Genomic DNA, 25,871 nt, shown 5'->3' on the forward strand with positions numbered 1-25,871 from the left:
AAAACACCTTATACAGGTAATGGGGTAGGAAGAATGGACCACGATTAATTCTGCTTTGATTTCTCTGAATCGGCAGGTATTTGTGCTTGTTTTGTTTGTTTGGTTGTATTGTTATTGCTGTATAATGAAGGAGTTACCACAAACTTAGAGGCTTAAACACCACCCTTTCATCGTCTCACATTTGTGGGGCTGAAATGGGGGCAGACTCAGTGTCTGGGTTCTCCCTCGGCAGACTCTCACAAGGCCAAAAGCCAGGTGTCTGGACTCTTGTCTGGGGCGCTCTGGAGGAATCAGCTTCCAGGGTCACTCGGGCTGTTGGCACCATCCCTTTCCTTGTGGCTGCAGGTCTGATGTCCCCACGTTTCTGCTGGCTGCCCTGGAGAGGTCACGCTTGGCTACTTCAGGCCATTCACAGTCCTTCCCTCTTCACCTTCAAAGCCAAGGAGGGGATTTCAAATCCTTCGCCCTCTTTCAATCAAGGACTCAACTGATTAGGTCAGGCCCACCCACATAATCTCCCCGTTGTTAAGTCAATGTACGAGGACTTCCATCCCATGGGCAAAATTCCTTCTCAGCTGTACTTGCATCAGGGTTTGACGGAATAACCAGAAGAAGAAGAGAATCTTGGAAAGGGGACAAGCACGTTTAGAATTCTGCCTGCCACGCAGTGACTCTTAAGCTGGGTTTCACAGGGTTAAGACTGATGCCAGCCATTCTGTGAAGAAAGGAATACGTAGCCAAACGATTTGGGGGAAACGCTGGCTTGAGCAGAGTGACTCGTCTAGGCTCTGTCTGGTTGGCTAGATTTTCACTCCAGAACATATTAGATGGATGTTGATAGACCCCGTGACTCTTCAAGATGTGTATTTCCCTCGTGGCTCAGCAGGTTAAGGATCCCGCATTGGCACTGCTATGGCTCTGGTTACAGCTGGGGTGCTGGTTCGATCCCTGGCTTGGGAATTTCTGCATACCGCAGGCACACCAAGTACTTTTCCCAAATGTCCTGGGCTCTCGTATCCTTTCCTGCCAGAATACCTGTTATTCCTTTTCACCTAGTTTGAGATAGAATTATTTGATTCTAAAAAGGAATTTTAGCTATTTGGAGAGCCAAGGACCAGCATGATGTATAGGACATTCTCTATATCTTTATACATCAGTTTCTAGAGACTTGTGACATAGTAACCAGGTGGCTCATTATTCCAGGTGCCTTTCAAGGCATGGTCCGGAATGACCAGTTACCAGAAGGGGTTGGATGTTATTTGCTGTCATCCAAGGGTCTTCCATAGTCCTTCCTCCAAGGGTGAGGTCCATGCTGTTATGCCTCGCTGGCCAGAAGAGGACTGTGGTTCCCAGAGTCTGATAGCATTCACTGCCTCACAGGCATCCCCCAGCCCAGAACTCAGTTTGCCTCGGGTCAAGTTTGAAAGGCTGGAGTGAGGTCCATTTCCATGAAGTCCAGAGGCAACAGATGGTGCAAGCGAAGCTGAAACCACACCCTGAAGCAGAGAGGTGGGCCTTTGCTTGGAAGGAAGACAGTCCTAGCAAGCAGCTCCATTCCTGCTGCCCCTTCGCCCCTCCCTGGTACATGCCCGGTGGCACCAGCAACCACCCCAGGGCTGCAGCTTTGGCGGGACCTGCCACTCCAAGACTTGACCCTGTGCATTCAGGTTGGGAACTTGGGTGCAGATTTTACATTATGTCCTCCTGCCACAGGCTCCAAGATCACCTTTGCTTTCAACGCAGTCATTCATGACTCTATGCTTGATTTTGACATGCGGCTTCTTTTCCCTCTAAGGATCCCCCCGACCCCCGCCACCGCCATCTTTTGGGTAAATAGCCAGTATATTCTAGGCGCTCTAATAAACTGCAACTTCAGATGGAAGGTTACTCTTGCTGGAGGCAAGTGATTAAACATTTTAATAGCACAGCAAACTTATCAACAGATTCATGAAAAAAAAAAGGAAGTGATTTTTATTCTTTCAGTATGTGTTTCAGAGTATTTTACGACCAGGGTCAAATGTCTGTCAAAGATTGTCGAAGCCCAAATTTGACTCTGAACAGCCTCAAAAGGGTCCTGCCATGCACACTGCATCGCGCCCCATAAACAGCCCAGGATTTTGCCAGTACATGTCTAACTATCCAGGTCGATGTCACCATGGCGCCTAAAAGGTTTTTTATATAGATATTAAATATATCCATATCATCACTTCCGCGAGAGCATGAGCTGTGCTTTTTCCTCTGGGGTCTTCTGAGCTATTTGCTGCTGACATACACTATTAAAAATAAACCCACCCTGAGGAACTAGTCATTTTATACGGTATTAGGACTAATGCTATCATTTAAATAGCTCCGGAGATTTGCCAAATACAGAGGCCCCAGATAATGATGGAAACATGATCGTGTGAGATAATCTTCGGTGCGGAAATGACTTTCATCATCTGTAATACGGCGTTTAGATGTTTATTTAAGACGTATGCTATTGAACATATATCGATGCCTTCACCAGCATAAAGGACATCGATGCCCCAGTTAGACTGAGGATCAGATTCACTTCCGGGGCTTGAGACCGGACCGGGTCTGAAATTTGCCCGGCATCCGCATGGTGATGAGGGAGGAAGCGCAGAGCGGAAGGTAGAAGACCTGCTTCGATTTCCCTACCTTCCTCGCAGGAATCTGCAGGCACGGTCAAGTACAAGTTTAAGAAATCGGCTCCAGGACCTTAGAAAGGAGGTACTCTTTGGATCCCCACTTTACAGAGGAGGCAAACTGGGGCTCTGCAAGTTTTCTTATGCCGAAGTTCAAACAGGGTTTGAATCGCTGCTAGGAAATGGCAGAACCAGATTTGAGTGTGATTCTGACTTCAGAGTCCACCTGCCCTGTGCAGTGTCTTCCTCGCCATTGGTAGAGGGACCAGGACTCTGACAGCCCTCGCTACTCTGTCCATAGGGCAGAGAAATAAATCTATAATGTGATTCAACATTGACTCATCCATTGATTTAGGCAACTGATAAATATTTCTTGAGCATCTCCGATGCACTAGGCACTGTGCGAAGCACAGAGCATACAAAAATGAGAAAGGTCCCAATCCCAGCCTAAAAGTCAGATGTCCATATGCAGAGCATCATAATTTGGCAGAAGCTGGCTGCCCACATTGAATGCCTGCACAGCTTCATTAAAATCAGTGCCCATGGAGTTCTTGTGGTGCCTCAGTGGGTTACAAACCCAATCAGTATCCACGAGGATGTGGGCTCACTCAGTGGGTTAAGGATCCGGCGATGCCATGAGCTGTGCTGTAGGTTGCAGATGAGGCGAGGAGGCCAAGTTGCTGTGGCTGTGATGCAGGCCGGCAGCGGCAGCTCCGACTGGACTTCTAGCTTGGGAACTTCCGTATGCCGCAGGTGCAGCCCTAAAAGGCAAACAAACAAACAAACAAAAAACCCCACAGTGCCCATGTTGCCTGCCTCGAGTTTTGAGTGATTTTCACAGGCTAGATGGGAGCAAGGTTCTCTTGAACCCATCTCCAACCTGTGAGGTCGGGCCCAGGGCTCCCTAGAGATGCAGACGCTGTAACTCCATATACCCAACTAGATTCCGCGGTTTACGGTGATACACCACGACCTCTATTCACTGTCTCTTTGACCTTCCTAACAGCCCAGGAAAATAGACACCTTTAGGCCACTTTACAGATGCGGAAACTGAGGCTCAGGCAGTGAAGGGCATAAATGGAGGGTGTAATGGAGCAAGGACCTGGGCCTGACCCTTGACTCTCTTCCGCCTGCCATGAACCCGTTACAGAGAAACACATCATCTGAGAGCGTGCAGCTTGCCAGGCCCTTTCCGTCCCTGGGGTTGTGTCCATGTTAGGGTGAGGAACCCAGGGCACAGGGAGATAAGCCACTCGCCCAAGCTCACCACACCAGGAAGAAGCAAACACACAACTCAACTCAAACCTGAACATTCTTGCCTCCTGACCCCAGGCCCTCCCAATGGAGTAGCTGCCTTCGAAAAAGGCAATTCGGTCCCCATCATCATTTGCCAGGTCCTCTTTGGTCACAATGTTGCTACTGTGGGGACAGAAGTCTTATTAAAGGATCTCTCCTGTCCTTCTTTCCCGAGTTTGCCTCTGAGATGCTAAGATTCCTGCATCCTCATCAGATCCGGAGCTACTGAAGGAGACTTTTCAGGAAAATATGAATAACTATTTTTATATGAAAACAAAACCCAATTACATACATGAGGGGTCCAGCAGAGGGGAGGAAAGGAAAGGGGATGAAGAGAGGGCACCAGGAGTCGTGGCTCAGTGGTTAATGAACCCGACTAGCTTCCATGAGGACAAAGGTTTGATCCCTGGCCTCCCTCAGTGGGTTAAGGATCTGGTGTTGCCATGAGCTGTGGTGTAGGTTGCAGACTCAGCTCAGATCCCATGTTGCTGTGGCTGTGGTGTAGGCCAGGGGCTACAGCTCCGATTCAGTCCCTAGCCTGGTAATCTCCATATGCTGCAGGTGTGGCCCTAAAAAGACAAAAAACAAAAAACAAACAAACCAAAAAAAAAGAGAAAGAGAGAGAGAGAGAGGGCACGAGAGCTGGTTCTGCAGAAGGCAAGGTGGGGAAGGGGTAGTGATGGGGTCGGCTTTGGTTCAGCTGCACAGCTGGTCTGATGGGATTTGGCAAACAGGAGCCCTATCTCATTGCGAGTCATTTTTACCTGCTGCATTTGCATATACATATGATATCCGTTATCCTAATTATATCTATTTTCCCAGGTACAGACAGACATACCCCAGAGCTGGGGTGCCCATTAGCAGATCACACGGGCCTCTGCAGCTGTGTTTTGATCAGCAGAAAAGGTTCTTTGGCATCGGAGAACTGAAATCACCTTTTTGGGTATGACAAGCGCAGCCGAGCGTCTCGCAAGTGAAAATCAGAGGTTTCTCTAAGGAAGGAGTGAGAACGACCACAAAGAATTAAAAGGAGAATAACCTTTAATGGTTTTAGCTGTGAAAGCTCAGTCACGCTTAAGGCCTGCCATCCATCAGGCAGTGTGGCCCTAGAGCTCTCTGCACGATGACATTTGCCCACATCCCAGCTTCCGGGAGGTGGGGGAAGGCAGTGGGGGCAGCGAGTGGGGGGGGGGGGGGAATGCAGGCGGGGCCCAACCCACCATTTTTCCAGGCTGGGCTCCAGTCGGGAGGTGTAGAGGCCGAGGAGGGCTGGAGGAGGAGGGATCAGCCACCAGCCTCCCAGGGACGGCAAAGGATATGCAAATCAGTATGCAAATCGCCAAAGCCCTCCTTTAGACCCTGAGGCTCAGGACTCTTTCTAGGAGCCATGCAGGTATTTTCAGGTTTGTTCGCTCTCACCAGGGACTTCCAGCCCCACACTCCTGGCAGCTTCCTTGGGAGGGCGGTGGGTAAGGTTACAAATATGGCTTATGGGTCAGTACCTTAGAGGTTAGGGCTGTGGATCTTTGGGAGTTCCCGTTGTGGCTCAGAGAGTTAAGAACCCACACCATGTCTGTGAGGATGCAGGTGCAATCCCTGGCCTCCCTCAGTGGGCTAAGGATTTGGTGTTGCCACAAACTGTGGTATAGGTTGCAGCTGTGGCTCGGGTTCGATCCCTGGCCCGGGAATTTCCATATGCTGCTGGTGCTGCCAAAACGGAGAAAAAAAAATTAGCAAAGGCTGTGACTCCTTTATAGCAAGTGGCATGTTCGTAAGTCGCCTCCTAGTTGTCCCTTGACAGTGCTACAAGGGAGTTTATACGGGTTTTGTGACCCCAGTGGTATTGAGGCTGAAGACACGATGGGCTTTCCTAAGAGCCAGGCTGTGAACCCTGCCTTGAACCCAAGTGCCCTAACTTGAGGCTGGTGCTCTTCCTTCCACATTTCCCTGATGAAAATATTACCCACCAGAATGGCGGAGGGCTGGCAAGCCAAGGAACCTCAGACAGGGGATGCGCCACGTCTTTTTCTCACCTTCCAAAACAGTGACAAGGATTCTCACTGGGAAGCGCCAGGTCCGAGAGGCGAGCGGGGCTTTATGGATTCCAAATACTGCTCTGGTGATTATGATGTCTTCCCAGATATGTCTGGTGGAGAGTCAATCATTAATTTCTTCTTTTTCTCAACAAGTATGTATCGAGGACCCACTATATGCCAGGCATTGTTGGATGAAGCTTCGGTCAACTGGAGGCAGACAAGTGTCGAGGGTGCTGAGGGCAATGACGAAAGAACAGCCCCGTTGGGACAGTGTCTCTGAGGGGAAGGGCATCGGAGCCAAGAACCCTCATGGGGCTTGAACCAGCTCTGCGAGTGCGGAGAAGGAAGGCTTCCAGCAGGAGTGTCTAACACAGAGGGCTGGAGTCGAGAAGGGGAAAGGACGTGGGTCTGGTTGGGGTTTTCAAGAGCAGAGGGTGGGGATGGTTTTGGAAAGGGGAGAAGGAAGAAAGCCTGGGGGCAGCCTCCGAGGTTTTCTAAAGTCGAAAGGTAATGTTAAGTCCCCAAGGCGTGGGCCCCAAATAACACTTTTTTTAAAAATGAAATAGACAAGTATATGATATTGTTTTTCTCCAGCTTTAGCATGCCTCAGAAACACTTGGAAAGGCTTAATAAAGCAGCCAGAACTTCTGGAGGGTGTTCTGAGAACGGAGGGTGGAGCCTGAGAATTTGCATTGCTAACAAGTTCCCAGGTGCTGTTGCTGCTGCTGATTCAGGACCACATCTTGGGAACCATTGTGTTAGGAATGAATCACATGGAGTTCCGCTGTCGTCACAGCAGAAATGAATCCGACTAGGAACCATGAGGTTGCAGTGGGTTAAGGATCTGACGTTGCTGTGAGCTGTGGTGTAGGTCGAAGATGCGGATCAGATCTGGCATTGCTGTGGCTGTGATTTAGGCTGCAGCTCCGATTAGACCCCTAGCCTGGGAATCTCCATGTGCCACAGGTGTGGCCCTAAAAAGACAAAAGACAAAAAAAAAAAAAAAATACATCACAGGAGTTCTGATGATGGGTCAGTGGTAACGAACCCAACAAGTATCTGTGAGGATGCAGGGTCGATCCTTGGCTCAGGAGAATAAGGATCTGGCATTGCTGTGGCTGTGGCTGTGTGAAGCAGCTAGAGCTCCAATTTGACCCTTAGCCTTGGAACTTCTGAGGGTGCAGCCCCCCCCCCAAAAAAGAGGCACACATCACATACATTAAGGGCAAGCTTTTGGTGTTTGAAGCTCTTGTTTCAGTATTATCCATGTTCATTTGCACTAGATCCTGATGTAAAATGTATTTTTTCAGAGCAGGTCATGTTCAGAAAAGTTTGAAAGCCCCTGAATTAAAGATTAAGGATCTTTCTCTAGAAGAGAAAGGGTCATTCTTTCATGCTGCAAAGGTGCTGCCGGAAATCTTGTGACGAGTGAACCAGCAAATATATGAATGCAAATAAAGAAAATCTAGCTGAAATAGGAAAGAAGATTCTCCTGTTTATAGGCTGACCTTGGCCTGAGTTCATCCCAATGAACCTTCGGAAATATTGCGTCGTCCTTGGTATAGAGCCAGGATCACCCTACCCCTGGGCTCCCTGGCTCCTGCCTCCTGTGCTCGGCAGCCCTCTGGCCACATGACCCTGCTCTCCTCTCCTAGAGCCATCTCCACAGTGCTGCCATTCTCTGGAAAACCCAACAGCATTTAGTCCTTAAGATGCAAACCCACCCGGAGTTCCCGTGGTATCTCAGTGGGTTAAGACCCCAACGAGTATCCATGAGGATGTGGTTCAATCAATCCCTGGCCTCGCTCAGTGGATTAAGGATCCAGCATCGAAACAAGCTGTGATGTAGGTCTCGGATGTGGCTCGGATCTGGCATTGCCATGGCTGTGGTGTAGGCCGGCAGCTGCAGCTCTGATTCCACTGCTGACCCGAGAACTTCCATAAGCTGCAGGTGTGGTTACAAAAAGGAAAAAAAAAAAAAAAAAAAAAAAAAGATGCAAAACCACTCACCTGTGCTGTCCCATAGCTTGGAAGTTTTTTCACATACACACGTTGAATGGTTTCCTCTGCACTGCAGCCCTGCGTCTCCTGTGAGCTGCACTGGCTCCAGATCCTCATGGGAGATTGAAGGTAAGTCCCAACTTCTCGCTCCCGGGTCAGTTATGATATCAATTATAAAACAGTGTTTAATCCCCACCGAGGAACAGATTGTCCTGGTGAGGAAGTGGAGGGCTTCTCCCTGAAAGCTCAACAGAAAGGCAGCAGGCGCTGGAATCGATATGTTTTAGCTGGCTCAGCCTGCTATGAAAACGTACCTCGATCAGGTGGCTTCTAAACTACAGAAATGTATTTCTCACAGTTCTGAAGGCTGGAAGCTTGAGATGCAGAGGGCAAGCATGGTTGGGCGAGGGTCCCCTTCCAGCGTGCCAACCACGGTCTTCTCATCGTGTCCTCCACACGGTGGAAAGAGGGTCCCTTTGATTTGGGCACCGACCCCATTCATAAGGGCTCCATCTTTATGACCTAATTACTCTCCCAAGATGCCACCTCTAATACTGTCACATTGGGAGTTAGGATTTCAAGGTATGAATCTGGAGGGAGGGGACACATCAATCCATGGCATGTGCGAACTCAGGAGTCTGGAAACTTGCACTGATTCATTCAGCATCTCCCCTGAGCATCTACCTCTCACCGTGGTAAACATGAAAACACGGATCTCATCCTCCTACTGCTCACAATGGGTGTACCTTCCAGAAACTTCTCCAACTTGCTGAAGAACTCAGGCCAACCACCATCCTTCTTAGGAACTGGGCACTTCCTGTAGGGCACAGTAGGGAGCATGCGATGTTAGAGCTAGAAGGTACCGCAGTGGTAACTGAATCCCATGTCCTCTTGCTATAAAGAAGACCTTGGGTCACAGCGAAGGGAGAAGACTTGCCCAGGGGCACATGGTGTGTTGCTGGGAGAAATGGCTGGGAGGCTGGTTGAAACCTCAGAGGCTTGCCTCCCACCTGCTTTCAGACACTCCTGCCCAGGGCTCCTCCTAAGCCCATCCTCCCCTCCTGGTCTCTTAGTGCCCGTTGTGAAAATGAATGAGATTGTCTATTTAGAAATACACAAAGGGCCTGAAAGGCGTGCAGGACACCAAACAGGTGCTGACTTCTTGGGACAGCTCGGATTTCATTGTTCTCACTTAGATTGTGCTCTAAGGAGTATCCTAAGTGGTCAGAGCCCCGGCCAGGGACAGAAGTACCAGGGGGAGTTGGAGTCCCACCTTTCTGCTTCTCATTGACTTCCCTCCTCCCCATCTGCAGACCCCTCTCCACACAGCTCAGTGGTACCACATCTGGGATGACTTTCCCAGTCCTCCAGTTGGAAAGAGCCAAGCTCTCCCCTCTTCAAAGCAGCCAGCTCTTTGGCACTCCCCTCATTCTGAACGGAGGAAAGTTTATTCCATCACTTACCTGCCACATCCATGCAGTGTCAGAAGAACTAGGGTCCGGAGCCTGGTGGAGGTCTAGACACAGCCTAGAAAACTCAAGAAGCCCATGCCTAGGTAACTGGCAAGGTACACAGTGAGTGTAACAGCTGAGGTCCTTGGGAGCCCTGTTGAGTTCTGTCCGTATCTGTCTCACTGACCAGTCTGGAGTCTCTTGAGGGCAGGGACTGGACCATGTTCCTGTATCCAACTCTGTTAACCACCATCTCCTGAAAGATCTAGCAGTATCCTCAGAGAATCCTCAGGAGGAAAGGGTGAGGTCACAGAGACAAGTCTCCCTGGAAAACGCTGGGCAGAGTCAAGTCCGTGGAATCACAAGGAAAATGCCCTTCTCCTCGCCTGTCACCCCTCATTCCCTCATGGGCACGAGATGATTATGACAGAGTCTCTGGGATTGTCCTCCCATCTCTCCCACCTTTTACATGGTCATCGAGGGAGTCACTCTGCAAGTCCAAGGTGAGTCCTGACCACAGGCGGCAGGCCTGGGGACGGGCACTTGAGCCTCGTGGAGCCCATTCTAGACCCTCCAAGGATCCTTGAAATTAAAACTGCGAAAGAATATCCAACATTGGGGCGGGGGAAGGATTGTTCTCGGCAGCCCCACTCCCTTCCATAACGGGGTCAGAGATGGAAGAAGTCGGTCTGCAGGTGGATAAGATGGAGCAGGGGCTCCGTGAGAAGCACAGTGAGAGAGGGGGCATTCTGATGCCATTTGAGCCCCTCATTTCACTGCTTCCCGAGGCCTTGTTGCATCTTTTTCAAGATATTCCAGTATCTATTTAGGTCCCCTCTTCTGTAAACTGTTTCAATGTGAGCTTCTGTTGCTGGCAACCCACAGCATCCTGACAAACAGTGCTCTGGGAAGCCTGTCCACTCGGAAAAAGTCATGCTTTGGTGAGATTTTTTTCTGCCCTGTCCTCATCCTACTCCAAACCAAGAGTAACTCTGTCAGAAGGAGACAAGCTGTGTTTAAAAACAACACTGAAAAGTAAAATGAACCTCTACATGTAATGGAACGTGGTTAGCAAAGTTCCAGGGCTGAGTGTCTATAAGAGATGAGTTTGGGCCAGCGATTGGCCAGATTCTAAGTCCCAGCTGGAAACAACAAGGAACAAATAATGTCTTCATTCTGTCTATACTGCAGTTATGAAATAAAAGCATTTATTAGCTAGAGAAAGAGAGAGAGACTGGATCACAAGTATCAGTAGTGGAGAATATATGGACTGGCCTGAATCCTTGTTATAAGTAAAATGTGATTTACACTCACACACGTTTATGGGTATTTAAGTGCATTATCATTCCCATGGTGGATCATGGTCAATGCCCCGATACTTGAACCTCCTCTCTGTCATCCTGGAAAGGCCATGAAGGCTTTGGCTTGACCCCCAGCTTCGATGACAGGTCTGAGGTTAATCATATCCAGCCTGCATTTTAGGAGTGGCCACATAACCCAATTCTGGCCAGTGAGATTGAAGGAGAGATTTACTGGTGGCTTCGGAGAACATTCTTTTTATTTTATCTTATTTTTGTCTTTTTTTTTTTAGGGCTGCACCCTTGGCATAAGGAAGTTCCCAGGCTAGAAGTCAAGCTGGAACTACAGCTGCTGGCCTACACCTCTAGCCACACCAACGTGGGACCCGAGCCACGTCTGCAAGCTACACCACAGCTCTCGGCAATGCCAGATCCTTAACCCACTGAGCAAAGCCAGGGACTGAATCCGCATCCTCATGGATCCTGGTCAGATTTGTTACTGCTGAGCCATAATGGGAACTCCTCTTTCATCCATTTTAGAGAGAGAGAGGAGGAAAGTCTACCCCCTCTTTCCCTGATGGGACATGAACAAGGAAGCAAGAGGCCCAATGCTTGCGACTGCCAGTTTGCAGCCACATGGATGAGGCTGGCACGGGCCCCTGATGTCATAGTTGAGGCCCTGGATTCACCAGCACAGGACCTGGAGGCTAATAAGTTTCCCCACTGTTAGATCAGTCTGAGACAGGTATAGTGTCACCGTTAGCTGGGTTCATCGTAGGGGAGGCAGCTCCCTGCTGAAAGGAAGCTCTTCCTGGTTAAGAGCTCAGCATCGGGACTCTGAGAGTTCGGAGTGCAAATCCCTGCTCTGCCACATGGTAAGTGTGAGATCTGGCAATCTACCCAATCCTTCAGAGCATTCTGTACATTGAGGCCATTAATGTGATTTGCCAATTTGGGGCTATCTAGAATCCAATGCCCCCAGAGAGTCAACTCCTTTGGGGGAATCCCCAGTGGGGTGTAGTATTGATGAAAAATAGAGCCAGTCTGGTATCCGTTACGCTTAACAGACAAGATTTTTTTTTTTTTTCTTTCCTGCCCTGTCCCAGCCACATGGCAAGTCTCGATGCCAAACTCAACCAATCCAGATTGAGTGACTAGGGCCTGGAGAAGACTGGAAGGTTATGATCAAAGCCACACAGGTGGCACCTGGACCAGTTCTCTCCTGCCGCCCAGCTTTCTGGGCTTCACTGGTCCCAGCGCCTTTCCACAGCCTTGAATTCCAGCCTTCTGACAGTGACCATGAGGCCAACTATCCTGAGCTACAACAGTTATCACTGATATTGGTAGCCCCCGATACCCTTCTGATAAACTCCCTCCTGCTGGAAGAGCAAGTCAGCCTGGGTTGCTCGCAGCCAAGAAGGCTGCCAGATAGAAAGGGCCTCCTTTGTAAGGCTGTTGTGAAGCTGAACTGAAATTGCCCTTGTAAAGCATCGCCCTGAATGCCTGGCTCAGTACGTGTCAGCTCTTGAGATTATTACAGACTCAGATGGCCCCCGGGAAGGGATGATCTGAGTTAAACACAAGGTTTTAATTGACCAGAAAAGGGTACACAGAATCCTAGTTGCCGAATTGGCAACTCTCCCCTCGGCACTCAGATTCTGGCTGCTTGGGGTCCCCTGTCTGCCATATTCACCAGGAATTGGTGACACTTGAGGCATGTGAGGGAAGGAAGGCACAGATTCTCCCCCAGCCACACCAAACGAACAAGAAAGCTGAGTGATGATGTGGGCAGCCAATTCTCCCTCTTAACCGCGGTGCACCAACCCTCCCGGGAGAATTGCTGTGCAACCTGGGGACACGCAGCCAGTGGGCAGCACGAGGAAGACAGGGCAGTGAAGAGACGAGGGCTCGAGGGCACAAGTCCAAGACCAGCTCTGGAGTTCAAACACATGCCCTGTCCCTGCTCGGCCTGGCCACTTTCCCTCCAAGCACGCTTTGAAGCGGTTGAACCTGCTTTTTACCTGACAGGTAAGAGTTGGAGCAGTAGAGCCTGTGACTGTCCATTGTCAATGGGTACTTTTGAGACACCAAGGAATCACTGCCATCAGCACCACCATCAATAGCAGCATCCTTTTCTTCTTCCCTACATGGATTGAGCTGTTCTTAAATCCCAGGGATGGGCTACACATTTTCTGCCCATTCATTCCTTTAATCCTTACAACCTTCTTATGAAGCCAGGTGCAATTATTGCTATTAACAAACTGATGCTCCGAGAACGCAGGTGACTTGCCCAAGGTCATAGAACTAACAAGTGATGGAGCCTTGATTAACTGCTATGATTAACCACATCCTTAACCACTCAGCTATACCTCAGTTAGTGGTTCGGGCGGGGATGTCCCTCTCCCCACACCTCACACATTCTGGCTCTAATTCCTACCTGCCTATCCTCAACTGATCCTTCTGTGCAGCCTTAACAGCCCCAAGACAGAACTTTTACGAACGTGCCTTTGTGCTTTTTTGGGTTTCATTTTTGTTTTTGTTTTTTTAGGGCTGCCCCCATGGCATATGGAAATTTCCAGGCTAGGAGTCAAATTGGAGCTACAGCTGCCAGCCTATGCCACAGCCACAGCAATGCAGGATCCAAGCTGCATCTGCAACCTACATCATAGCTCACCACCATGCTGGATCCTTGAGTGCTTTCTTTCTAAGAAGTAAGGCCAGATCCAAGCAGCATCTGCAACCTACACTGCAGCTTGCAGCAATGCAGGATCCTTAAGCCCCTGAGGGAGGCCAGGGATTGAACCCGCCTCCTTGCAGACGTGATGTCAGGTTCTTAACCCACTGCGCCACAAGGGGAACTCCCATGTTTTTCATTTGGAAGATGGGTTTTACGCTCTGGTTGGAGCTAGTGGTGGATCCCATCTCTTCTACATTATAAACTCTCATGTACATACCATAAACACGGCGCCTCAGTGCTTATGGTGATATATTGATCTTGGCCATTTAATTGCATGCACATGCAGAAGAGGGCTGGGTGGGTACATACTCCCTTCTGTGAGTTTGGGCTGCAGGCTTTGGGTTTGAAAATCTCCCCAGGCACACAAGCACCAGAGGTGCTAAGGGAAAGCATTATTTATGAATGGGATTCTCAGGCGTTCTGCCCCAGATTAATTGCTTTCAATCCTAATTTAACAGAGGTCCAATGTGTCAATGATGGCAAAATGAATCACAGCCTCTTCGATGAGGAAAAAAAAATCAGAAGAGGCATGCATCTTTCTGAAAGGCTATTGTGCTGGCAGGTCCGGGGTGTCCCTGCTGGGGGACAGAATGGTGATCCGGAGGGGAGCAGAGCCTTGAGGACTATCTTGCTACCTACTGGGGGAGGGGGTGCCCTCAGCCACCAAGACCACAACACTGGGGCTGTGCGGCGGCAGCTCCTGACTTTTTACTCCTCCTCCCTCAGTCCCAGGAGGCAGGAGCACGGCAGATCAATAAGATGCGTTGACGGAGGTGCCTGCAGCATGGCCATTTCTCAGGCCAGACACAGATGGCACCATCGCCAGCAGCGACACGATGGAGGCTGGTCCCATGGCGGGTCTGTCTATCCTCCCTGATAACTGACACAGCGCCCCTGCCCCTGATTCTGCACAAACTCGCATCAAAGAAGCCATTTCCAGGAGGTATCATGTCTCCATGTCTCCAGCCGGTCACCTGGCCTCCCACTTGCCAATGGACATGCCCTTCTGCTGTTCAACTGCTTTGCCCAGGCTCCCCAGCGCTGACCTGGGCCAGGGCCAAGGACCCCTCCCCCATTTTATTCCTGTAGTTAGTAGCGGGTTGAGAGAGCAGATCTCCCAGGAACGCCTGATGGAGGGTGGGTGGTGGCTCCTGGTGGTGGGGGGATGGGGGGTGGCTCCTGGTGGTGGGGGGATGGGGTGCAGGGTTGCAGAGCCCCTGCATCCCAAATGCAGTTCTCCCGGGGAGGCCACGCCGCATCCTGCCGACCTCCTCACTTTTTGGAGATGGCAAGACCTTCTGCCACCAAACTAGTTGCCTGGCATGATTTTTTCTCCCTCCTTCTGTCTTTATTTTTTTATTATTTTTAATTTTTTTTTTTTTTTGGTCATTTTAGGGCCTTACCCACAGCATATGGAAGTTCCCAGGCTAGGGGTCCAATCAGAGCTGCAGCTGCCGGCCTACACCACAGCCACAGCAATGCTGGATCCTTAACCCACTGAGCGGGGCCAGGGATTGAATCTGCGTCGTCACGGATGCTAGTCTGATTCGTTTCTGCTGAGCCACCATGGGAACGCCCCTCCTTCTGTCTTTAAAAAAAAAAAAAAAAAAGTGTATGGTGCAGCCAAGAGGAGGCTAAGCGTTCTGCCTCCTTACTCCGGGTAGACCCTGAGCCGACCCAGAGCAAAGGAGGAAGCAGACGAGAGCTCTGGGGCCTGGAACAGACAACACAGGCATAGAGCCAGTGGGCCCTCTTCTCCCTTCCTCTACCCATGCTGAACAGCCAACACAACCGCCCTGCCCACGACCCCTCATCATAAAGGGCAGTTGGCTAGGGTGTGGGAACGGTGGGGAAGCTCTCCCAGCCTAGATTTGAACCCACAGCATTAGAGATGCTCTCAGTCTTAAAAGTTGGGAAAATAGCATAAGGAGATTATTCCAAAGTCAGCTTAGAGAACTGTAGATAATTCACAGGTGGAACTGGGGAAAGAATTCTGGAAAAACAAATCCAGAAGTTCTCAGCGTAAGCCCTATGGCATTTCTCTCTCTCTCTCCCTTTCCCTTTCTTTCTTTCCTTCCTTCCTTGCTCTGTCCCTTTTAGGGCGTCGCCTGCTGCATGAGGAAGTTCCGAGATCAGAGGTAGAATCAGAGCTGCAGCTGCTGGCCTACACCACAGCCACAGCAACACCAGATTTGAGCCACATCTGCTAATGTTGCAGCTGGTGACCACACCAGATCCTTAACCCACTGAGCAAGGCCAGGGATGGAACCTGCAACCTCACGGACACTATGTTGGGTTCTTAAACCTCTGAGCCACAGTGGGAACTCCTGCACCATGGCATTTTAGGTCCCGTAACTATTAGCTGTGGCGGGATGTCCACTGCACTGTAGGATGTTTGGCATCATCTGTGGTCTCTCACTAGCAGCCGGTAGCAAACCCCACCCTCCCAAATCATGACAACCCAAAATGGCTCCAGACACTGTCCCATGTCCCTAGGGGTGGAAACCGCGCCCAGGGGAAAACCACTGCTCTGAGCAAAGGTGCAGAGGTAAGAAAGGCCCAGTATGTCCAGGATCCAGAGAGAGACATTCCAGAGCCACACAATTAACGCCCACATCCTTGCGCTGCCAAGAGAACTAAAAGAGATGCAAAGATTTCATACAACAAGCCTCATCTGCAGCAGTAGCTACCTTTTCCGGAGTGCCTCTCACATGCCAAGGTTGCGCTGGGTGCTCAGCACACACCTCACATAACAAGTATTAGTGGTTATTAATGCTAGTGCCACGCACGGGTGACTCAGCGTAACGGGCAGCCAGAGGGATCACTATCACCAAATATGGCCAGTGTGGGATACCACCATGGCCAGGCTGCACTCACTGCTCCATGAGAAGAAAGAACAGATGCTTCCGACCCCTTCACAGGCCTGGTATCAGACTGGGTTTATTTCTGGAACCAGGATGAGCTAGAGAGCTGAGCCATGCTCCTATTGGCAGATCACTGGCCTAGGGGACCCCTCTCGCACCCCACCCCCATCCTGCATGACCTGCGCATTTGCTGATCACTTAGTTCCATCCTCACTACCATGATTCGCAGCATCTCCATCAGTCGGGAGCTTATTAGAAATTCGGAAGCCCAGGCCCCAGCCCTGACCTTCCCATTCAGAATCTGCATTCTGACAAGATCTACAGGACACTTCTGAATGCAACAAAAGTTGAGGCCCTGCTTTCTCATAAAGCACAACACCGCTAGCATCTGTCAGCATTTTAGAGTGTACACAGATGCACCGCGATAGCTTTCTCCCACTGGATTCATTCATTCAACAAAGACGTATTGATCGCCCACCATGTGCCCTGCCCTAGTGGAGCCGACAGCCTGGTGGCTGCTCACCACCCCCCAGACAGGTGATGACACAGATGAAGTCCCTTGGGTGACACAGGAGGGAAATGAAGCTCCATCAGCTCAAAGGACTTGGGGGAAAATCCTGCTGCTCCTCACCGGAGCAGGGGTTTTAACTGAGACATCCTTTTCGCGAACCATGGCTCGTTCTACTACGCCCATACTGCTTTTCAACTCCGATCCGTTTCTGCTGTCTTAACTACTGAATCACACGGAAGGCAGGATTGGGGGCTAGGAGGTCACTGACCACCAGCTTCAGCTCTGAACTCATCTAGGACCAGGGATGGTTTCATTCCCTGGGGTGGGTTGCTTTGCTTAAAGCAAGCCATCAGTTTCATCAGCTCCAAATCAGAGGTGTTCAAAGATCACCCATTTAAAAATATACAAAGCAGGAGTTCCTGTTGTGGCGCAGTGGTTAACGAATCCAACTAGGAACCATGAGGTTGCGGGTTTGGTCCCCGCCCTTGCTCAGTGGGTTAACGATCCGGCGTTGCCGTGAGCTGCGGTGTAGGTTGCAGACACGGCTCGGATCCCACATTGCTGTGGCTCTGGTGTAGGCCGATGGCTACAGCTCTGATTCGACCCCTAGCCTGGGAACCTCCATATGCCTTGGGAGCGGCCCAAGAAATAGCAAAAAGACAAAAAAAAAAAAAAACAAAGCAACCACAGCTCCTGAGGCTTTTTTTGTTTGTTTTTGTTTTTGTCTTTTTGCCTTTTCTAGGGCCGCTCTTGCAGCGTATGGAGGTTCCCAGGCTAGGGATCTAATCAGAGCTGTTGCCGCCGGCCTACACCAGAGCCACAGCAACGTGGAATCCGAGCCACATCTGCAATCTACACCACAGCTCATGGCAATGCTGGATCCTTAACACACTGAGCAAGGCCAGGGATCAAACCTGCAACCTCATGGTTCCTAGTCGGATTCATTAACCACTGAGCCACGATGGGAACTCCAACAGCTCCAGAGATTTTAATGAAACTGTCCCCTCAAATTCTATCATCCTGCCCTTTGAAATCAAGATGGAGACACAGATTAGGTTCCCGCCCCACGGTCCCTTCCTCACCCAGGCTTCCTACAACTTGAATATGTTTTTGTTGTCCTTAAATTCCATTTAGTTTGGTTTTGCTTTGTTTTCTCATAAAGATGTCACGAGACCTGCTTTCAGGTATCCAGCAGCTCCAAAGATCAGTGGTGCCAGAGAAATTCCTCAAGAGCCTCAGTTTTCTCACCTGTAAAATGGGGAAAATAGAAAACACTCCTGACAGTTCCTGGTGGCATTCATGGCGCTAACATGTGCCAGGCTGTGTGCTGGCATGTATGCAACAAACAGCACTCACCTTCTTCCCCTCTTTTTTCTGAGAACATTCCAGGGGGCTACTGAGGGCTGATGGTGCCTGATGAGTCTTCTCAGGGATCCCCTAGCTCTTCAGGTTGAGCTGCTAAGAGAGCAAAGGAGCCCCATTCACATGCAGAGGAGGGAGCCCAGCAAAAAGGTTGATACTGTTCTACATGCCCACAGGGGAGCTCACCACTGCCTTCAACAGTATTCTCTGGGCCTCCTGTGATGCTCAGGAAAATACAAAGACAGCGTGAAAGTCTCAGATGGTGATCGAGGCTCTGCGTCTGGAGGGACACTGGACATTCTTCTGGTTCTCCCAGCTCAGGGGCCGTCCCACCACAAAAGCCTGAGATCACGCTTGGAACAGAAGCGGAAAACACCACTCATCAATTTCCCCAGCCTCCCTTGCAGCTATGAAGCAGGCACCAAACACCCCGCCAAAGAATTTGACTCAGGAGCCAGGGGCCATAAGGAATCCAGTCTGCCGAGGACGGCCCAGGAGAGGGGGTGGTGCCCAGCTTCTGTGGGCTCAACATCGGGCCACTTTCAGTGGTAATAACGACATCTCCTAAGGAGCTCTTCTGGAGGTCAAATCCAGACAGGCTGTCTGATTCTCTTGATCTCTTAAAGAATCGGTGAGTTCCTATGTCACTTAGGAGGTTGCTTCTCTGTTGAAATGAAACGATGTCTCTTGCCGAGGCTAAGAACGCTGAGGGAAGCATCTCTTGGTTGACTTTCTGGTCTTAAGTGTAGCTGGTGGAGAGAAGCCAGTGCTTAGTGATGGAAAGATTTCCCCACCGCTGGCCCACCTCCACTACATCTGCATGAGTTCTTCTCCAGATGGGGTCCTTGGAAGGCGTGCACAGGAGTCCCTGTCCAGGTAACACTATGCCCTGATGAAAATGCTGATTCCTGGCCCTCGCTCCTCGGATACTGAATACTGAATCCAAATATATGGAGCTATGGTTCAGAAATTTGCATTTTTGGCAAGTCCCGCCCCGCAATCGCTTTGCTCTCTAAAGTGTGAGAACCATTGGTCGAAGGTGCCTCCTGACCTTTTTCCACAGAGACCTGCTGGAACATCTGCGTGGCTCAGTGTGATAAAAGGAAAAAGCTCCTTGTGACCAGAGGTAGACTGGCCCTTGGGACTCTGGCCACCACAAGTCCCATCCAGCTTCCCCGAGCACTAACAGCAACCAGCATTTCACATACTGCTACTGCCCTTGGGACCACACAAGCTGCAAGGATCTGAACTGCTCCAGAGCTACTCAGACAGTGGTCTTTGGACCAGTGCTTGGTCCAGTTTGTTGTCACTCTGCCACATCACAACCAGAGAAATTGAAAATAAGCATTTAGAAGCTAATTTGGCAGTTTCCCAGAACATTTTTATGTTTGCTGAAAACAGGTGTACCTTGTTTTACTATACTTTGCAGATCTTGCATTTTTTTTTGTTTTTGTTTTTGGTTGGTTTTTTTTTTTCCTTTCTTTCTTTCTTTTTCTTTCTTTCTTTCTTTTTTTTTTAACAAATTAAAGGTTTGTGGCAACTCTGCATCTAGTAAACTACTGGCACCATTTTCCTAACAGCATTTGTCCACTTCATGTCTCTGTGTCACATTTTAGTAATTTTCACAATATTTCAAAGCTTTTCACTTTTATTATATTTGTTATGATTATCTGTGATCACTGATCTTTGATGTTATTATGATAACTCACTAAAGGCTCGGATGAAAGTTAGCGTATTTTAGCAATAAATTATTATTATTATTATTATTATTATTGGCCGCACCCACAGCATATGGAAGTTCCCAGGCCAGGGATCAAATCCGAGCCAGAGCTTTGACCTACACCATAGCTGTGGCAATGCTAGATCCTTAACCCACTGAGCAGGGCCAAGGATCAAACTGGAGTCACCCCTGAGACAATGCTGGATCCTTAACCTGCTGCGCCACAGTGGGAACTCCAGCAATAAAGTATTTTTAATTAAGGTCTGTATGTTGCTTTTTTCAGACAAATGCTATTGCCCACTTAATAGACTACAGTGTAGTGTAAACATAACTTTTATATGCATTGGGAAACCAAAACATCTGTGTGATTTGCTTTCTTGCTTTATCTGCTTTATCGCAGTGGTCTGGAACCAAACCCACAATTATCTCCAAGGTGTATGCCTGTAATACCATTTTGGGGCTTGTGCCTTGTGTGACTCTGTTTTCCATTCCATTTTTTCCTAGTAATATATTTTTGTTGTATTCTACAAAAGTATCGTTCCATGACACATTAGAGGAAAAAAAAGAACAAAACACCTGATTTTTCACCAAAAGATCATCCTTCATGGCCAAGTCATGATCTATGGCACTTCAAAATGATCATCCCATCAGTAAGCCATAAGTCAGCTTGAATGGTGTTAGTGCAGCTTTAGACCCTGACCGCTATCTGGATGCACCTGTTCGGGGGGGCCATCCCTGTCTCTCTCACCACCCATGGGGTCCTCTAATTCGATGACTGGATTAGTATTCAGCATTCAAAGGACTTTCTGTTTGTTTGTTTGACTCAAAGTCACAAGGAAATCTTGATTCTTTTTCCAGGGTCAGTGTAGGCACCAATCCCAGTGCCACTCAAGCCAATATTTGTTCTCAAATGTGACCAAGTCTCAAAAGAACTTTGAGGCTTCAAGTGTTTAAATGCAACAGTGGAACGTTTCATTTTCTCTTTCAATTCCTTATTTGGAACACCTATTCCCAACATTGTTTGGGGGTGAGAAACCTAGTTTTTCAACTTGATTGAGCTGCAGTTTGAATATACTGAACCACACATACATAAAGTATACAATTTGATCGGTTTTGAAATATCAGTATAGCACTGGGAAACCATCACTACAATGGAGACAGCAAATATTTCGATTACCCGCCCCCAAAGTTTCCTTAGGATGCTTAAATCTCTCCTTCCCTCCCACTCCATCCCCGGGCAACCATTAAACCACTCATTTGCTTTCTGTCACTACAGATTGATTTGCATTTTCTGGCATGTTATATACATAGAGCTCTATGTATTCTTTTGGTTCTGGTTTCTTTCACTCAGAATAATACTTTTGAGAGTCATCCGCATCGTTGCAAGTATCAGTAGTTCATTCAGCATGGATGTTCCACAATTTCTTTTATCTACTCAACCGGAAAAACCAATTTTTTTCTTTTTAGGGCCATACCTACAGCATATGCAAGTTCCCAAGCTAGGTAGGGGTCAAATCAAAGCTTGCTGACGCCTATGCCACAGCCACGGCTACCCCAGATCTGAGCCACATCTTCAACTTACGTTGCAGCTTGTGGCAACACTGGATCCTTAAGCCACTGGACAAAGCCAGGGATTGAACCTGCATCCTCATGGACACTGTGACAGGTTCTTAACCTGCTGAGCCACAGTGGGAAGTCCTGGAAAAACCAATTAAAAAAAAAAAAAGATACTTAAGTTCCCCAAGCCTCCTGAAAGTATAATAACAAGGAGGAGGAGTGGAAAAGGGAAGAAGGAAAAGAAGCAAACTTCTCCAAGCCAAACTTCTCGGGGTCTTTGCAGTTGCTCTTTCCTTAGCCTGGAATGCTCACGTCCTGACATTTCTGCTCAGCTCATCGTTCACACCTCAACACAGAACTCACTTCACCCAAGGTCTTCCCTGATCCCTCCAAATATTTCTCCTTATGCCTCCATCCGAATCACTCTCCATCACTTCATGCAATTTTATACACTCTATACACATAGATCTCTACGCATACTGCATTTTTAAAATCTCTATCTCCATTAGAATGCTGGCTTCAGAAGACCAGAGACCTTATCTGTCTGGTTCACAATTATATCATTCATGCCTAAAATACCTATATGGAGCGCAGTGAACACTAAATACCTATATAGTAGGCACGCAATAAAAGTTGGTTGAGGAGTTCCCGTCGTGGTGCAGTGGTTAACGAATCCGACTAGGACCCATGAGGTTGCAAGTTCGGTCCCTGCCCTTGCTCAGTGGGTTAACGATCCGGTGTTTCCGTGAGCTGTGGTGTAGGTTGCAGACACGGCTGGGATCCCGCGTTGCTGTGGCTCTGGCGTAGGCCAGTGGCTACAGCTCCGATTCGACCCTTAGCCTGGGAACCTCCATATGCTGTGGGAGTGGCCCAAAGAAATAGCAAAAAGACAAAAAAAAAAAAAAAAGTTGGTTGAATGAATGGAGGATTGAATGAATGGCAAACTTTGTGCCCCATTGAATTGTATTTTTTTTAACTTTTTTTTTTTTTTTTGGCTGTGCCTGTGGCACATGGAAAGTCCCAGGCCAGGGATTGAACCCGGGCCACAGCAGCAACCTGAGCCACAGCAGTGACCATGCCAGATCCTTAACCCACTGAGCCACCAGGGAACTCTTGAAGTGTATATTTTAAAGCTACAAATCCTTCCATTTGGAAACATCTCAGAGCTCCCTGATATGGTAAAGACATTTGGGAGGCCACTCACCAACGCTGGGGCGGTGGGGGCAGGGGGGGTGGGGAGCCACTTGCAGACCAACTCCAAGGTCAGGAGGAGAAAGGACCGAGCAGCCAAGACCTATTTAATGCAATGGTGAGAAGCCCAGCCTGGGCTCTCACCACTGCACTGGCTGGCTCCAGTGCTCCCACAAATCATCCGAAAGGCTAAATCATGTTTAAATCCCTCTGATTGTGACCACGGGGAACTATGAAGGACACTCACGCATAATTTACATACTGCCAAGCTCCTAAGAGCCTCTAAAAAAAGTCCCTGAGGGCCTCCGAGCACTATTTTTGAGGAGAAGGACATCAAGTGACAGATTCAATCGAGTCTGCTCCCTCCGCACTTGGGAAAAAAAGAAACCTCACCCTCTGCTCCCTGACACCTGCGACTGCCTTAGACTCCACGTGCTGGCGGATGCTTCACAAGGAAGCCGAGATTACATGGAAAACGTTGCACATGTGCTATTGCCTGTCCCGTTTTGCACACGACTCCACTGCTAACAGCTATTTTTTTTTTTTTTTTTGGTCCAGACTCTCTCGCTCTTTTTCCAGATTCTAACCATAAAATGTGTTTTAATCTCAAAGCACGGGCAGGCGGGGAAGGGGGGGGGGCTCTCAAGAGCACTTTGTGTTCCGCCAGTAAATGTTACATGACATTTGCTCACAACATGGTTATCTGGCTATAACACGAAGACTAAGTTGGTCCATGCAGCAGCCATTAGAGACTCTGTACCCAGAAAAGACACACACCTGGGGGGGAGCAGGACAGGCTGAGAGGAGGGCTTTCCATCGCAACTGTTTGATTTGGCTATAGGATGCTCTACTGCAATGACCATGGCTAGTGTTTATCATCTGACAAAAATGGAAAGCAAAAGAGTAGATGCAAGTGTTCTAAGTAAACAGAGAAAGAGATTTATACCTTTCAGGGGGGCCAGAGAAACACAGCACCCGTTTTATTGTTTTGTTTTGTTTTCTACAGAGGAATCCATGCAATCAAAAAGACAAATATGTGAGCCACATAAAACCACCAGGTGCATACAGCCTGGTGCCCAAGCAATGGGCCACTTCCATATCCACCATGGAAGTTTCTAGAAGTGTGAAGATTCTCTGTCCCTGGCCCAAAGGACCCACTTGCCCAACAGGACTTGGGCTCATGCATCACCTGCTCTAGTTGCAAATTTCTTTAGTAGTTGAGACTTCCTGTTAGAAATTCCCTGAGCTCACACACAGTTTTACCCTATTCTGTTCCCCCTCAGCCCCAACACTGAGCCAGGCAATAAAAACATGCTCCCAGGAAATAATCTGCTTGATTCATTGTCTGTAAGCAAGGAAAGGAAGGATAGTGTTTGTTTCCCAGTTGTAGCCCCAAGCCTCCCATGTGATTCAGGAGAGTGAATGAATAAATAGATACATGAATAGATGCATGAATGAATAGAGAGTGATATTTTAGCTATAGTATCATTTGATCCCCACAACAAGCCTGTGAGGTAATAACAATACCAGTTAACACTTAGGTTGTGCTAATTATATACCAGCCTCTAGTCTCAATTCTTCATACATATTAACTCTTTCAACCCTCAAGAGCTCTATGAAATAAGGACTATTATTATCTCCATTTAACAGATGAGAAACTGTTGGAAGCTGATGAGGTTGCACCGCTAGGAAGGGGCAAAGCAGAGTCTTACAGGGCACTCTTAAAACCCTATGCTTCCTCTCCATTAGCTCTCCTTTATGGAGCAGGAAACAGAGGGTAGCGAGATGAATGTGATTGAAGCTACTCACCACATGGGTACATACCTAGGACTGCGTTCCCAGGATACTGTCAAACGATAGAGCCCCGAAGAGAACCCTAATAGCCTGACTCCAATGCCGGAGTAGGACTTGGGAATAAAGCCAGTCGGTGGCAGATATCTGAGATCCGGAGAGGACAGGTTGTCAAGGGGGCGGGAGTGTGGAGGGACGCTGAGCTAGGAGGCTGATTTTCTTAGCACTTTTCTCCCAAACCAGAGGGGCAAAAGGGTTCAGGAGGGAACAAGAAAAGAAAAACAAACCTGGAAAGTATTTTCACCCTGATTCTCCTGAAATCTGTTTGTTTGGGTTGGAGAAGGAGAGATTTGCCTACATCTTCCCCATTTCAGGCTCCGGGAGAAGGCCACAGCAAACCCTCAGCCAAGTTCTAAGCAGAAGTTACATCCATTACAACCTGAGTGAGATTCTGAGCAAGGCTTCCCAGGATTGGGTTTTGTTATAATATATGTCAAAGAATCAAAGACTCTGAAGGCGGGGGGACGTGGACGAAAGAATGGAGGCCAGGACAGAATGAGAGTTATAACTGAGAAGAGGAAGAAAAAGTTGGAGCTAGTTCCTGGTATGAATGGGTAGGGGTTGATGGTTCAGGATTGTAACCTAAGAGATAATTAATTGCCTCGGTTTTGAGAAGCAAGGAGACATGGCATTGGAACTGGGAAATGTCAGCCCCTTAAATGTAAAGCTCCACTTACAACTGGAGCTGGAGAGATGAGGAAGAACAGTGGGAGAAAGAAATAGCAGTACGACAATTTAGAAAATTCCCTGGACCTGGAAAAGGTGAAAGAAGGCGAAGAAGAGAGGGGTGGGCCATCTCTCCCGCCCTGCCCCCCACCTTTTTTTTCTCATTATGCATATGGAGGTATAAAGGATGCAGGTTTGGACCACACAGGATGGATGGATTGACATTTACCATGGGGACAGGGTCAAGCTGCAACTCTGACTCACTGCAGCCCCAAGAAGAAACACCTCTCTCCCTCAGAGACAGCACTTTCTCAGTACAGAGAAATATGCCCTAAGAAAGTCGTAGCTCAGCTGAGACTTGTGGGATTTGTAAATTACCCATCATGTGAGTGACAGTCTGGCCTTGCTCATGGGCTGCCAGGCAAACAAGGGCCAGGATCCCAGGATGGTTCTGAACCCCATGTGGCCCTTGGACTGAGTAAACAGGAACCAAAAGGTATTCGCCTCAATGCTGACCAAAAAGAAGCCCACCCCAGGCAAGGTCTCACTATACACAGCTTTTTATAAAACCAAGATGCACCTCTCTGGGAATTATTGAACTGTTCTACTGTTCTTTAAAAAAAGGATCTTTTTGATGGAGAAAGAAGCAGAGAGAGTGTGTGTGTGTGTGTGTGTGTGTGTAAGT

At 48.7% G+C, this 25,871-nt stretch overlaps 1 long non-coding RNA gene across 6 annotated transcripts in view; it reads right to left on the reverse strand.

Annotated features, from left to right (window-relative positions):
• Nucleotides 1-1,968: 1,968 nt before the first annotated feature.
• Nucleotides 1,969-25,871, reverse strand: part of LOC110260962 (uncharacterized) — a 28,871-nt gene continuing 4,968 nt past the window's right edge. The window contains exons 2-7 of one of the 6 annotated variants that reach the window (XR_014805920.1): nucleotides 18,196-18,950; nucleotides 17,922-18,087; nucleotides 9,442-10,457; nucleotides 7,988-8,795; nucleotides 5,975-6,210; nucleotides 1,969-4,933 (exon numbers count right to left, since the gene is read on the reverse strand). This is a non-coding gene — a long non-coding RNA (uncharacterized LOC110260962). Of the gene's footprint in view, nucleotides 4,934-4,964; nucleotides 6,356-7,987; nucleotides 8,796-9,441; nucleotides 11,293-17,921; nucleotides 18,088-18,195; nucleotides 18,951-25,871 lie in introns of those variants that run through there. The other 5 variants (XR_014805917.1, XR_014805921.1, XR_014805916.1 and 2 more) reach the window with 5 other exon arrangements.

This window comes from Sus scrofa, chromosome 6, assembly GCF_054392235.1.
Source record: "Sus scrofa isolate SSC_HxYL_T2T_F1_AM1 chromosome 6, Sscrofa_HxYL_maternal_Yorkshire_Landrace_v2.0, whole genome shotgun sequence".
Taxonomy (NCBI): domain Eukaryota; kingdom Metazoa; phylum Chordata; class Mammalia; order Artiodactyla; family Suidae; genus Sus; species Sus scrofa.